The following is a 15272-nucleotide window of genomic DNA, read 5'->3' as shown; positions in this document are numbered from 1 at the left end:
CAGTAAAACAATATTTTTTGACATTGCTCCTGATCTCCCCCCCAGCTAATTTCAGATTGTGCCCCCTAGTTTTTGTATTTAGCTTCTTATTGAGAACACTTCTCTTTTAAACCATATTTAAAGTTTTAACATATTTATCGATTTCGATCATGTTCCCCCTTTTCATTCTTTCCTCAAGGCTACAAAGATTAATTAACCCTTTCTACCCGGGCCAGTTTTCACCTTCCTGCTCAGGCCATTTTTTGCACATCTGACATGTATCACTTTATGTGGTAATAACTTTGAACCACTTTTACTTATCCAGGCCATTCTGAGATTGTTTTCTCATGACACATTGTACTTCATGACAGTGGTAAATTTGAGTCAATACATTTTTCCTTTATTTATAAATACCTTTTTACAATTTTCTCTACTTTTTAGACAGATAGTAATGCCTCATAAAATAGTTATCAGTCATTATTCCCCATATGTCTACTTTATGTTGGTATCATTTTGTAAATGTCATTTCATTTTTTTTAGGACGTTAAAAGGCTTGGAAGGAGTGCCATATGGCTTTTGCAGTGCAGATTTTGATGGATTGGTTTGCGGGTGCCATTGGTCTTTATTTTTTGAGTAATTGTCTAATGCGGGGGATAATTCTTTTGTGGGATGAGAAGGCGGTTTGATTGGAACCATTTTGAGGTAAATACGTCTTTTTGATCGCTTGGTCTTGCACTTTTTGTGAGGGAAAGTGACCAAAAATGACTGTTTTGGCACGGTTTGTATTATTATTTTTTTATGGCGTTCACCTGATCAGGTAGATCATGTGATATTTTTGTGGTGTAAAGTGGTGTAAAGCCGTTTTCATAGCTGTCTCTGCACCTTTACCATTTTATCTATGTTTTTTTGTTGGTGGGATCTCCAGAACTGCATACTGTATTCCAGATGTGGTCTCACTGTAGCTCTATACAGCGGGAACACAATCTCTCTCTGCCTACTGGTTATAACTGTAGCTATAGAGCCAAACATCCTACTTGCTTTCCCCGCTGCCTCTCTACACTGTGCACTCATTTTGAAGCTGTCTGATAGGACACTTAAATCCTTCTGTTCTGAAGTCCTTGCTAACACGGAATAGTGTTGAGCGTGAATATTTGAAAAGCAAATTTTTATCGCGAATATCAGCACTTCGCGATTTCACGAATATTTAGAATATAGTGCTATATATTCGTAATGACAAATATATATATATATTTTTTTTGCACAGTACACATCATTGTGATTCCACCCCATCTGACAGAAGGTCAGTGCGTAAGTCGCCTGTTTGGGCTTACTTCATCCTGGCAGCAGACGATTTAACTATAGCCATCTGTCAGCTGTGCCATGCCAGGGTGAGGAGAGGGAGGTCTGTGGCTCGGCACCAAGACCAGGTCCAGGACGAGGAGGAGGATGAAGAATTTGTTGAGGAGTTTGAAGATGTACAGGAGTCTGGGCCTGGTCAGGAGGGAGAGCCGGTGCTGGGGGCACCGTTAGTCCAGGGGTGAAGCAGCTCCAGCAACAGCAGCAGGAGGACCAAGAGGTCATGGTCCCGGGCAGCCATGAAGACTCACAGCACGCTGTCCTCTTCCCCATGGCTGCCCACATGCTGCGATGCCTCAGGAGGGACCCCCGGATCAGTAACTTTAAGGAGAGGGATGATTATTGGTTGGCCACCCTTTTAGACCCTCGCTGCAAGGAAACTTGAGCAGTTCATCCCAGCCAGCCGGATTGAAGCCCGGATGAATCAACTGCGGGCCTGTCTGATCAACCGGTAGCAGGCAAACCCTCAGCCTCACGCTCCAGTTCTCCCCGCCCATCTCACCCAGCAGGTGTCTGGCCCAGCAGCACCAGCTGAGCAGGTGACCTTATGGGTGAGATGAGGTTTTTCTACCAGGCGGTCGTTTCTATCTTGGTGCCCTTATCATATGTGTCTGATGTGCAGCTAATTTGTATCAACAAAACGCTGTCCCCTGAAGAATCATTTGGATATCTCCACTTGGGGAAACGCGTCGGAAAGATCATCTTTTCAGCAGGGATATTTAGGGTGCCTGAGGATTTAGCCACCGAGAAGTGGGGTCGCCCCTTTCGGGGCGGGTGCTCTGCTTTTAGGCAGGGTTAGCCGGCAGGGACAATTTAGGGAATTAAGATCTTCCCCACCCCATGGTCCTGGCTGCTGACCCACAGACAACCCGATGATGTGTTACCTGGAGTCTCCCTCAATCATGAGATTACCTGTATGCAAGTAACCGTGAGTCTTTATCAGACAGATCGCTGGTTATTTATGCAACTAACCGTGAGTCTTTATTAGATAACTTCACCAAGGTGTGTGGATTTATAGAGTCTACCAGAAATACGGATGTGAGGCTGGTCACCGTTCTTTCCTTGCTGTTATTGTGTATTTTTTCACCGTGCTGATACCTTATCTTCAGCACGGACATTGGATATAGGTAATCATACCTGTGTTTATTTAGATATAAGTTGGGGTTTATCCATTTAATTTTATTTTGTATACCATTAAAAGTTATATTTTAGGGGTTTATTTTGCTCAGTGACATTTCAATTGTTTCCCCTACTCAAATACATTTGCATGTCAGTGATATTATTGTTCTACCAGTAGCATCAGCAGCAGTCACCACCAGTGGCTGGCCCGCATGGTGGCAGACTACATGGGGTCCGTTGCCAGGCTGGACACCTGCCTTGAGCTCGCTCAGTATGCGCTGGAGTTACTGTCTTGCCCCTCCCTCCAGCGTACTGTCTGAGCGGACATTCAACATTCAGCGCGGCTGGTGGGGTGGTGACTGACATGAGGACCTATCTGCCCATTGACTCCGTGGACAAACTGACATTTATAAAAATGAATAAGTCCTGGATCGGCAGTGACTTCTTGGCCCCCGCTGTCAGTTCCGGGCGCTGAAGGGTCCCTTGTCCATCCCTCTCCTAGTCTCTCCCTCCAAAACTGCGTAGTTTTTTAAAACTTTTTTAATGTATTTATTGATGTATATAATAATTTATTTATTTATTTAATGAGGAATTTTTTATGTATTAATGTTTTAACCACTTTACGTCCGCCCATAGGATATAAACGTCCTATGGGTGGACCTCTATTTCTGAAAGCACGTTTTAAAACGTCCTTTCAGAAATAGCAGCTGCACGCTAATCGTGCAGCTGCTGATCGGGTTGCCCGCTGTCAGTGACAGCAGGGCAACCCTTAGAGAAGGCAGGGACAGTTCCCAGGTGACCGGAGAGTGCAGGGGCTGTGTGAGGTCTCTCAGAGACCTCGATCAGCCCTGCTCTGAGGCTGTACAGCGCTGGATTGCTGCTGTACAGCCTCTCTAGGGGTGCATTTCTTCTGTAACTGGGGCTACTATGTCAGCCCCAGTTACAGGAGAAATCAACTGTGAAAAAAAAAAGAAAAAGTGAAGTAAATGTCCCCCCCGGGACGAAAAGTGTAAAATAAAAAAAATAAAAATAAAAGGTCGAAAATAAAAAAATAAAAAAAAGTTTGACATGTAAAAAAAAAAAGTCCCCAAGTAAGGAATGAAAAAAAAATGTTAAAAATAGAAAAAATAAAATAAAATAGACATATTTGGTATTTCCGCGTCCGTAAAAACCAGCTCTATAAAAATATCACATGACCTAACCCCTCGGGTGAACACCGTAAAAAAAAAAAAAAAAACTGTGTCAAAACAAGCAATTTTTGTCACCTTGCATCACAAAAGGTGCAACACCAAGTGATCAAATATGCGTATGTCCTTCAAAATGGTACCAATAAAATCGTCACCTCATCCCGCAAAAAATGAGCCCCTAGATAAGAAAATCTCTCAAAAAATAAAAAAACTATAGCTCTTAGAACATGGAGACACTAAAACATAATTTTTTTGGTTTAAAAAATGCTATTATTGTGTTAAAGTGAAACAAATAAAAAAAAGTATACATATTAGGTATTTCCGCGTCCGTAAAAAACAGCTCTATAAAAATATCACATGACCTAACCCCTCGGGTGAACACCGTAAACAAAAAAAAAAAAAAAACTGTGTCAAAACAAGCAATTTTTGTCACCTTGCATCACAAAAGGTGCAACACCAAGTGATCAAAAACACGTATGTCCCACAAAATAGTACCAATAAAACCGTCACCTCATCCCGCAAAAAATGAGGCCCTACATAAGAAAATCTCTCAAAAAATAAAAAAACTATAGCTCTCAGAACATGGACACATTAAAACATAATTTTTTGGTTTCAAAAATGCTATTATTGTGTAAAACTTTAATAAATGAGAAAAAGTATACATATTAGGTATCGCCACGTCCGTAACAATCTGCTCTATAAAAATGTCACTTGACTGAACCCCTCAGGTGAACTCTGTAAAAATAAATAAATAGAAACTGTGCTAAAACAACCAATTTTTTGGTCACCTTGCCCCATAAAGTGTTATAATGAATGATCAAAAAATCATATGTACCCAAAAATAGTACTAATAAAACTGGCACCTTATCCCCTAGTTTCCAAAATGGGGTCACTTCTTGGGAGTTTCTACTGTAAGGGTGCATCAGGGGGCTTCAAATGGGACATGGCATCTAAAAACCATGTGGAGTTCCTTTTCTTCTGCTCCCTGCCGTGTGCCCATACAGCAGTTTATGACCACATGTGGGGTGTTTCTGTAAACCGCAGAATCTGGGTAATAAATATTGAGTTTTGTTTGGCTGTTAACCATCGATGTGTTAAAGAAAAAAATTAATTAAAATGGAAAATCTGCCAAAAAAGTGAAATTTAAAAATTTGATCTCCATTTTCCTTTAATTCTTGTGGAACGCCTAAAGGGTTAACAAAGTTTGTAAAATCGGTTTTGAATACCTTGAGGGGTGTAGTTTCTACAATGGGGTCATTTATGGGGGTATCCACTATGTAGGCCCCACAAAGTGACTTCAGACCTGAACTGGTCCTTAAAAAGTGGGTTTTGGCAATTTTCTTAAAAATTTGAAGAATTGCTTCTAAACTTCTAAGCCTTCTAACGTCCTAAAAAAATAAAATGACATTTCCAAAATGATGCCAACATAAAGTAGACATATGGGGAATGTTAAATAATAAATATTTTATGAGGTATCACTTTCTGTTTTAAAAGCAGAGAAATTGAAATTTAGAAAATTGCAAATTTTTGGGTAAATTTGGGATTTTTTCATAAATAAAGGTGAAATATTTTGACTCAAATTTATGACTATCATGAAGTACAATGTGTCACGAGAAAACAATCTCTGAATGACTTGGATAAATAAAGGCGTTCCAAAGTTATTACCACATAAAGTGAGATATGTCAGTTTTGCAAAATTTGGCCTGGTCAGGAAGGGGGCAAATGGCCCAGATGGCAGGTGGTTAAAGTAATTATATATTTCTCTATGTATTATTTTATTTAATAATGTATTTCTAGATTGATTGATTTATTGATGGTTTAATTTTTTAATATATGTATTTATTTATTGATATATTGCTATTTTAATGATTTTTTAAAATCATGTATAATGTATTAATTTAATTAAATAGAAAATTTGTAATATTTTTTTTACATTTATTTTCATATTTGTGTATTGATGAATTTATATAATCATGTATATGTAGATTAATTAATTATTTATGGATTTTTTTTTTAAATGTATTGATTTATTTCTATATTTATTAATTTATTTATATCTTGTATTTCAAATTTACTTAATTAATTTATTGATGTATTTATATATTTAACTTTTTTGAAATCAGGTGTTTATACATTAACGGGCGATATAAAATTAGTGCATAAAAATTATTAGGAACAGTCTATATTAAATGGCAAGGCAACTTGACCACATTGTATTTTTTAGTTAAATTACTCTATTCTATTGATTAATTTTTTCAGCCCTAGTATAGTGTACCTTATAGTCCTCTCTGTCAGGACACTGCGCTCAATAAATAAGCATACTGGAAAATAGATCTCTCAGATACCAATCGGCACACAGTGCTTCACACGCCGCCCGCACCAGTCTGCTCTCAGTTTCCGTATCAGGCACATCGAGTCTGTAGCAGAACACTGCAGTAACGCAGCTAGCCTCGCCTTGTGCTGATTCCTCCAAGTCAGAGGGCAGTTAGAGTGGCAGTGTTTAGCAGCGGCTCTGTCATCCTCCTTTTGTCTGTGATAAGGCATGGGTACCGCCGCTCTCCCCACCCATACACGATTGGCGGCGCACAGTAGCCAGTGATGAGCCAGCTTGCCATGGACTGGGTATTGTTGTGTCCCCGGCAATGCCACCAGGATCATTTCCCCTTCTCGTTGGTTGATGACTCAGCCACGGTCCCCGTTTGCTGGCGGTTTGCTTGTCGGCTGCTTCGAGTGCGCAGCCCGAATCATCGATCGCAGGTCAGGCTTCTGAATAATCTTTTAGCTGCAATCCTTGACTACACACGGGGGGTCGTGTCACAGAACCCGGGCCAGACATCACTGGGAAGGGGCTGACAGGCACCGGGGAGCACCAACACTGTCATCCAGCAAAGCGGAGTTAGTAGTCTGTTCTGAAGCCACCATGTGTTCACCAAGACATAGAACTACTGGTAAATGTAATCCACCAAAACAAATGCAGCTCTGCTTCATCTCTGTCGACCTGACATAGAAAATGAGATCCGGTAGGTTCATGAAAAACATACAGCAATCCGATCCAATACTATTTTTAGGTCTGGAGGGGGAGAAGAATGCAGGGCTTCAAGTGAGAGATGGGGTAGATAGATAGATTATAGCATGATGGACAATCTATCTACCACATCTGTTCTTGAAAGCCCTGCATTCTTCTCACCCTTCCAGACATCTGCATTGTATTGGACCGGATTACTTCACGTTTTTCATGAACCTAAAGGATATGAATTTCTATGTCAAGTGCACAAAGATGAAGCACAGCTTCATTCGTTTTCTGGGGTAAGTTTACCTGCAGTTCTATGTAACTCCAGAACGCATGGTGCCTTCAAAACAGACTACAAACTCCCCTCTGCTGGATGACAGTGTAGGTGCTCCACGGTCAGCTCCTTCCTGGTGAAGTCTGGCCCGGGCTTTGTGACACTAACCCCCATGTGTAGCCAAGCCTCACAGCTAAAGGATTATTCAGCAGCCTGACCTGCGATCGATGATCCGGGCTGCTGTCACGGCGGACAGGGTATAAGATACACAGAAAGATGAACAAACAAGTTTCTAGGCGAGAAGCTGGGGATCAAGGTCACCTCCTGGCAAATCCCTACCAGCTCTCCCTATTCTGCTATGCCCACGTTCAGACCCTTAAGGTGGGAATAACGTGTCCTCGTGCCTGGGCTGAAAATACCCTAAAAACCCTAATATGGTGAAAGGGGAATAGAGGCAGCCTGCTCCCTCAGAACCTGGAGGGGCAGGCATCTCTCTAACAGCCTAGACAGCAACCACAAGAGAACAAAAAACATACTTTTCTTTCTGAGCAGGAACAGCCAATCCTTCCTTCCTTGCATACACAGAGCCAGACAGAAGCTATAACCCGCAGGGAACACTGGGAGTGGGTGTGATTTAAACTGAAACCAACGACCCCACCCAGTGCACCTGAAGGGAGGCGGATATAGCTTGACTCCAAAACAAAACAAAAGGCTAGACACGTGCTGCTAATCTGGCAGACCTGCGCTAATCTGGCAGACCTGAGCAGGGCATGACAGCTGCGCACTGGAAGCTGCCGACGAGGACACCGCCAGCAGCCGGGGACTGTGCTTGAGTCATCAACCAACGGGAAGGGGAAATGATCCTGGTGGCAGAGCTGGGGACACCACCAGAACCGGGCCGAGGCAAGTTGGCTCATCACTGGCTACTGTGCTCAGACAGGAAGAGGACGGATGAGTCCTGCTGATGGCCGGAGTCCCGCGTGTGTGTGCCGCCGATCATGTATGGGTGGGGAGAGCGGCGGTACCCATGCCTCCTCACATACAAAAGGAGGATGACAGAGCCACTGCTAAACCCCGACAGTCCTGCTACTCTCTGGCTTGGAGGAATCAGCACACAGCGTGGCAGGCTGCGTTACAGCAGTGTTCTTCTCCAGACTCGATGTGCCCGATATGGAAACTGAGAGCAGACTGGTGTGGGCAGCATGTGGAGCTAATGTTGTACTAATTTATTGTGGGCTGTACAAACTTAATATACAATTGAAAACCAATTAAAAAAAAAAAGGAAAATAAAGCATTTTGTATGCATGGGAGCACATTCCTGCTGCAAACTTAGAACCTGCTGCTGTCAGAGGTGTCTTAGTTTATTTTTGGTGTTGACCTGGTCTGGTGGGGGACCATTCCTGGGAACACATTCCTGCTGCAACCTTAGAACCTGCTGCTGTCAGAGGTGTCTTAGTTTATTTTTGGTGTTGCCCTGGTCTGGTGGGGGTCCATTCCTGGGAAAACATTCCTGCTGCAAACTTAGAACCTGCTGCTGTCTGTCCTGAAGAGTTAGGCTGAGCCTTATACTTGACAGTTACCATCTACCTGCTTCTGCTGCCTGTCCTGATCATGCTGAGTTATGTGTAGGCATTATACTACACCATTACCTTTAATTGCTGCTGCCTGCCCTGCTAAGTTAGGCCAAGCTATGTGTAGGCCGTATACTCGACCGTTATCATGTAACTGCTGCTGTGTGTCCTGATCATGCTCAGTTATGTGCATGCCTTATACTACACCATTACCTTTAGCTGCTGCTGCTGCCTATCCGACAGTTAGGCCCAGCTATGAGTAGGACTTATACTCGACCGTTACCATGTAACTGGTGCTGCTGCTGTCTGTCATGAATCAGCAGAGTTTGTCCCAGCTATGTGTAGACCTTATACTATAGCTTTACCATTTACCTGCTTTGGTCTGTCCTGATCATGCAGAGTTGAGTCAAGCAATGTGTAGCACTAAAACTACAGAGTTACCATTCACATGCTGCTGTCTGTCATGATCCTGCTGAGTTTGGCCTATCAATAAGTAGGCCTTATACTGTTGCATTACAATTTACCAGCTACTGTCTGCCCTTATCCTGCTGAGTTCACACGGGCGTTGCGGGAAAAGGTGCGGGTGTGTTGCGGGAACATGCACGATTTTTCCGCGCGAGTGCAAAACATTGCAATGCGTTTTGCACGCAAGTGAGAAAAATCTGCATGTTTGGTACCCAAACCCGAACTTCTTCACAGAAGTTCGGGTTTGGGTTAGGTGTACTGTAGATTGTATTATTTTCCCTAATAACATAGTTATAAGGGAAAATAATAGCATTCTTAATACAGAATGCTTAGTACAATAAGGCTGGAGGGGTTAAAAAAATAAAAAATAATTTTAACTCACCTTAATCCACATGATCGCGCAGCCGGCTTCTCTTCTGTCTTCTTCTTTGCTGTGCACAGGAATAGGACCTTTGATGACTTCACTGTGCTCATCACATGGTCCAATCACATGGTTCATCACCATGGTGAGGGACCATGTGACTGGATCATGTGATGTGACGTCGCCACAGGTCCTTAGCCGGCAGCTCAACATTACAGAAGAAGACAGAGATCGGCAACTACGCGATCAAGTGGACTCGGTGAGTTAAATTTTTTTTATTTTTAACCCCTCCATTTTTAACCCCTCCATTTTACTTTGCATTCTGTATTCAGAATGCTATTATTTTCCCTTATAACCATGTTATAAGGGAAAATAATACAGATCGGGTCCCCAGCCCGATCGTCACCTAGCAACCATGCGTGAAAATCGCACCGCATCCGCACTTGCTTGCGGATGCTTGTGATTTTCACGTGATCCCATTCACTTCTATGGGGCTTGCGTTGTGTGAAAAACGCAGAATATAGAGCTTGCTGCGATTTTCCATCCTAGGGGCTCAATACCGGAAAAAAACTGATCAGTTTTATCCTAATGCATTCTTAACGGAGAGAAATCCGTTCAGTATGCATCAGGATGTCTTCAGTTCAGTCACTGTACGGTTTATGGACGGAGAAAATACCGAAGCATGCTGCAGTTTTGTCTCCGGCAAAAATTCCGGAACACTTGCCGGAATGCCAGATCCGGCATTAATTTCCATTGAAATGTATTAATGCCGGATCCAGCATTAAAATTACTGCATTGATGGATCCGGTCTTCTGGTCTGCACATGTGCAGGCCTTTAAAAATGTGAAAATAATAAATACCCTATCTGTTTTCCGGATGACACCGGAAAAAAGGATCCGGTATTGCAATGCATTTTTCAGACTGATCAGGATCCTAATCAGTTTAAAAATGACATGCGTTTGCATACAGTTTGCCTGATTAGGCAAGCAGTTCAGGCAACGGAACTGCCTGCCGGAATCAAACAACGCAAGTGTGAAAGTACCCTAATGAGTATTATAATTCTCTTAAACTGGTGTGCATGTGCTTTGTTCATCATATATTGTCAATATTTATATATATATATATATATATATATACTGTATATATATATATATATATATACACTGCTCAAAAAAATAAAGGGAACACAAAAATAACACATCCTAGATCTGAATTAATTAAATATTTTTCTGAAATACTTTGTTCTTTACATAGTTGAATGTGCTGACAACAAAATCACACAAAAAAAAAATGGAAATCAAATTTTTTAACCCTTGGAAGTCTGGATTTGGAGTCACACTCAAAATTAAAGTGGAAAAACACACTACAGGCTGATCCAACTTTGATGTAATGTCGTTAAAACAAGTCAAAATGAGGCTCAGTAGTGTGTGTGGCCTCCACGTGCCTGTATGACCTCCCTACATCGCCTGTGCATGCTCCTGATGAGGTGGCGGACGGTCTCCGGAGGGGTCTCCTCCCAGACCTGGACTAAAGCATCTGCCAACTCCTGGACAGTCTGTGGTGCAACGTGACGTTGGTGGATAGAGCGAGACATGATGTCCCAGATGTGCTCAATTGGATTCAGGTCTGGGGAACGGGCGGGCCAGTCCATAGCATCAATGCCTTTGTCTTTCAGGATCTGCTGACACACTCCAGCCACATGAGGTCTAGCATTGTCTTGCATTAGGAGGAACCCAGGGCCAACCACACCAGCATATGGTCTCACAAGGGGTCTGAGGATCTCATCTCGGTAACTAATGGCAGTCAGGCTACCTCTGGCGAGCACATGGAGGGCTGTGCGGCCCTCCAGAGAAATGCCACTCCACACCATTACTGACCCAAAGCCAAACCGGTCATGCTGGAGGATGTTGCAGGCAGCAGAACGTTCTCCACAGCGTCTCCAGACTCTGTCACATCTGTCACATGTGCTCAGTGTGAACCTGCTTTCATCTGTGAAGAGCACAGGGCACCAGTGGCGAATTTGCCAATCTTGGTGTTCTCTGGCAAATGCCAAACGTCCTGCACGGTGTTGGGCTGTAAGCCCAACCCCCACCTGTGGACGTCGGGCCCTCATATTACCCTCATGGAGTCTGTTTCTGACTGTTTGAGCAGACACATGCACATTTGTGGCCTGCTGGAGGTCATTTTGCAGGGCTCTGGCAGTGCTCCTCCTGTTCCTCCTTGCACAAAGGCGGAGGTAGCGGTCCTGCTGCTGGGTTGTTGCCCTCCTACAGCCTCCTCCACGTCTCCTGATGTACTGGCCTGTCTCTTGGTAGCGCCTCCATGCTCTGGACACTACGCTGACAGACACAGCAAACCTTCTTGCCACAGCTCGCATTGATGTGCCATCCTGGATAAGCTGCACTACCTGAGCCACTTGTGTGGGTTGTAGACTCCGTCTCATGCTTCCACTAGAGTGAAAGCACCGGCAGCATTCAAAAGTGACCAAAACATCAGCCAGGAAGCATAGGAACTGAGAAGTGGTCTGTGGTTACCACCTGCAGAACCACTTCTTTATTGGGGGTGTCTTGCTAATTGCCTATAATTTCCACCTGTTGTCTATCCCATTTGCACAACAACATGTGAAATTGATTGTCACTCAGTGTTGCTTCCTAAGTGGACAGTTTTATTTCACAGAAGTGTGATTGACTTGGAGTTACATTGTGTTGTTTAAGTGTTCCCTTTATTTTTTTGAGCAGTGTATATATATATATATATATATATACACAAACGGAAAATGCAAATGTGATCGCACACTACATCCAGCACTCTGCCCTCATCCAGCATGGAGGGCAGAGTGCTGGATGTAGTGTGCGATCACATTTGCATTTTCCGTTTGTGTATGTATTTCGCCATAGTGATGTGCACCTGCAGGCAGGTTGTGCTGACTCAAACTTCCTATTTTTTTTCTTTGTAGCATATATTGGAGGCGTGGCGATCTCCTTTGAGTCAAGCACACCTGACCAGTTAATCTGTCCTGGAGGCTGGTTTTAAAGTCAGTATAAAACTGAGTCTGCTTATATAGAACCTACCATTAGCCATCTGGCTCCAGGAGAAGTATATGGTGGGTTCAGCATGCATGTTGGTACTTGCATCCCTGGATCCGATGAAAGCTGTAATGGCACCGGACGGGGTTACAAGCAAAGTGTACTTGGCTTGCATGCTGACCTGCATTCCCTGGATTTTATGTGGCTGTCATGGCCCATGAACAGGTAGGAACAAGAGTTAGGGACCACTCATGAGACGACCTTGACGCGGTGAGTGGCTTACTATGCTTTGGCCAAAATATAAACCAATGTCTCATCCAGCATGGAGGGCAGAGTGCTGGATGTAGTGTGCGATCACATTTGCATTTTCCGTTTGTGTATGTATTTCGCCATAGTGATGTGCACCTGCAGGCAGGTTGTGCTGACTCAAACTTCCTATTTTTTTTCTTTGTAGCATATATTGGAGGCGTGGCGATCTCCTTTGAGTCAAGCACACCTGACCAGTTAATCTGTCCTGGAGGCTGGTTTTAAAGTCAGTATAAAACTGAGTCTGCTTATATAGAACCTACCATTAGCCATCTGGCTCCAGGAGAAGTATATGGTGGGTTCAGCATGCATGTTGGTACTTGCATCCCTGGATCCGATGAAAGCTGTAATGGCACCGGACGGGGTTACAAGCAAAGTGTACTTGGCTTGCATGCTGACCTGCATTCCCTGGATTTTATGTGGCTGTCATGGCCCATGAACAGGTAGGAACAAGAGTTAGGGACCACTCATGAGACGACCTTGACGCGGTGAGTGGCTTACTATGCTTTGGCCAAAATATAAACCAATGTCTCATCCAGCATGGAGGGCAGAGTGCTGGATGTAGTGTGCGATCACATTTGCATTTTCCGTTTGTGTATGTATTTCGCCATAGTGATGTGCACCTGCAGGCAGGTTGTGCTGACTCAAACTTCCTATTTTTTTTCTTTGTATATATATATATATATATATATATATATATATATATACAGGGAGTGCAGAATTATTAGGCAAGTTGTATTTTTGAGGAATAATTTTATTATTGAACAACAACCATGTTCTCAATGAACCCAAAAAACTCATTAATATCAAAGCTGAATATTTTTGGAAGTAGTTTTTAGTTTGTTTTTAGTTTTAGCTATTTTAGGGGGATATCTGTGTGTGCAGGTGACTATTACTGTGCATAATTATTAGGCAACTTAACAAAAAACAAATATATACCCATTTCAATTATTTATTTTTACCAGTGAAACCAATATAACATCTCAACATTCACAAATATACATTTCTGACATTCAAAAACAAAACAAAAACAAATCAGTGACCAATATAGCCACCTTTCTTTGCAAGGACACTCAAAAGCCTGCTATCCATGGATTCTGTCAGTGTTTTGATCTGTTCACCATCAACATTGCGTGCAGCAGCAACCACAGCCTCCCAGACACTGTTCAGAGAGGTGTACTGTTTTCCCTCCTTGTAAATCTCACATTTGATGATGGACCACAGGTTCTCAATGGGGTTCAGATCAGGTGAACAAGGAGGCCATGTCATTAGATTTTCTTCTTTTATACCCTTTCTTGCCAGCCACGCTGTGGAGTACTTGGACGCGTGTGATGGAACATTGTCCTGCATGAAAATCATGTTTTTCTTGAAGGATGCAGACTTCTTCCTGTACCACTGCTTGAAGAAGGTGTCTTCCAGAAACTGGCAGTAGGACTGGGAGTTGAGCTTGACTCCATCCTCAACCCGAAAAGGCCCCACAAGCTCATCTTTGATGATACCAGCCCAAACCAGTACTCCACCTTGCTGGCGTCTGAGTCGGACTGGAGCTCTCTGCCCTTTACCAATCCAGCCATGGGCCCATCCATCTGGCCCATCAAGACTCACTCTCATTTCATCAGTCCATATAACCTTAGAAAAATCAGTCTTGAGATATTTCTTGGTCCAGTCTTGACGTTTCAGCTTGTGTGTCTTGTTCAGTGGTGGTCGTCTTTCAGCCTTTCTTACCTTGGCCATGTCTCTGAGTATTGTACACCTTGTGCTTTTGGGCACTCCAGTGATGTTGCAGCTCTGAAATATGGCCAAACTGGTGGCAGGTGGCATCTTGGCAGCTGCACGCTTGACTTTTCTCAGTTCATGGGCAGTTATTTTGCACCATGGTTTTTCCACACGCTTCTTGCGACCCTGTTGACTATTTTGAATGAAACGCTTGATTGTTCGATGATCACGCTTCAGAAGCTTTGCAATTTTAAGAGTGCTGCATCCCTCTGCAAGATATCTCACTATTTTTGACTTTTCTGAGCCTGTCAAGTCCTTCTTTTGACCCATTTTGCCAAAGGAAAGGAAGTTGCCTAATAATTATGCACACCTAATATAGGGTGTTGATGTCATTAGACCACACCCCTTTTCATTACAGAGATGCACATCCCCTAATATGCTTAATTGGTAGTAGGCTTTCGAGCCTATACAGCTTGGAGTAAGACAACATGCATAAAGAGGATGATGTGGTCAAAATACTCATTTGCCTAATAATTCTGCACGCAGTGTACTCACAGCGAGGTACAGATGTATGATGTAACCGTAACCGGCTGATTTAGTATTTGCCACACCAGGTACTACTAAGTAATCATTTGTAAATGGATAAAATAATTATTTGCATAACTGTATGTATACATTACAGAATGTTGGCTAAAGATACAAAAGTAATGTAAGCATTGTACCTGGGCATTTTCCATTACAGATCTCTCTGATCCGCTCTCCGTGCCTCCTCTTCAGATCAGACCATTTTTTGACAATAGCCATCTTCTTGTGGCTTGTCTGAATATATAACATAATATATAATATAACAAAAATATACCACATTTAAAACACAAACGTCTTTAATTAATACCCTCCCCCCC

This window comes from Bufo bufo, chromosome 1, assembly GCF_905171765.1.
Source record: "Bufo bufo chromosome 1, aBufBuf1.1, whole genome shotgun sequence".
Classification (NCBI taxonomy): Eukaryota; Metazoa; Chordata; class Amphibia; order Anura; family Bufonidae; genus Bufo; species Bufo bufo.
Note: the sequence above shows the minus strand (reverse complement) of the source record.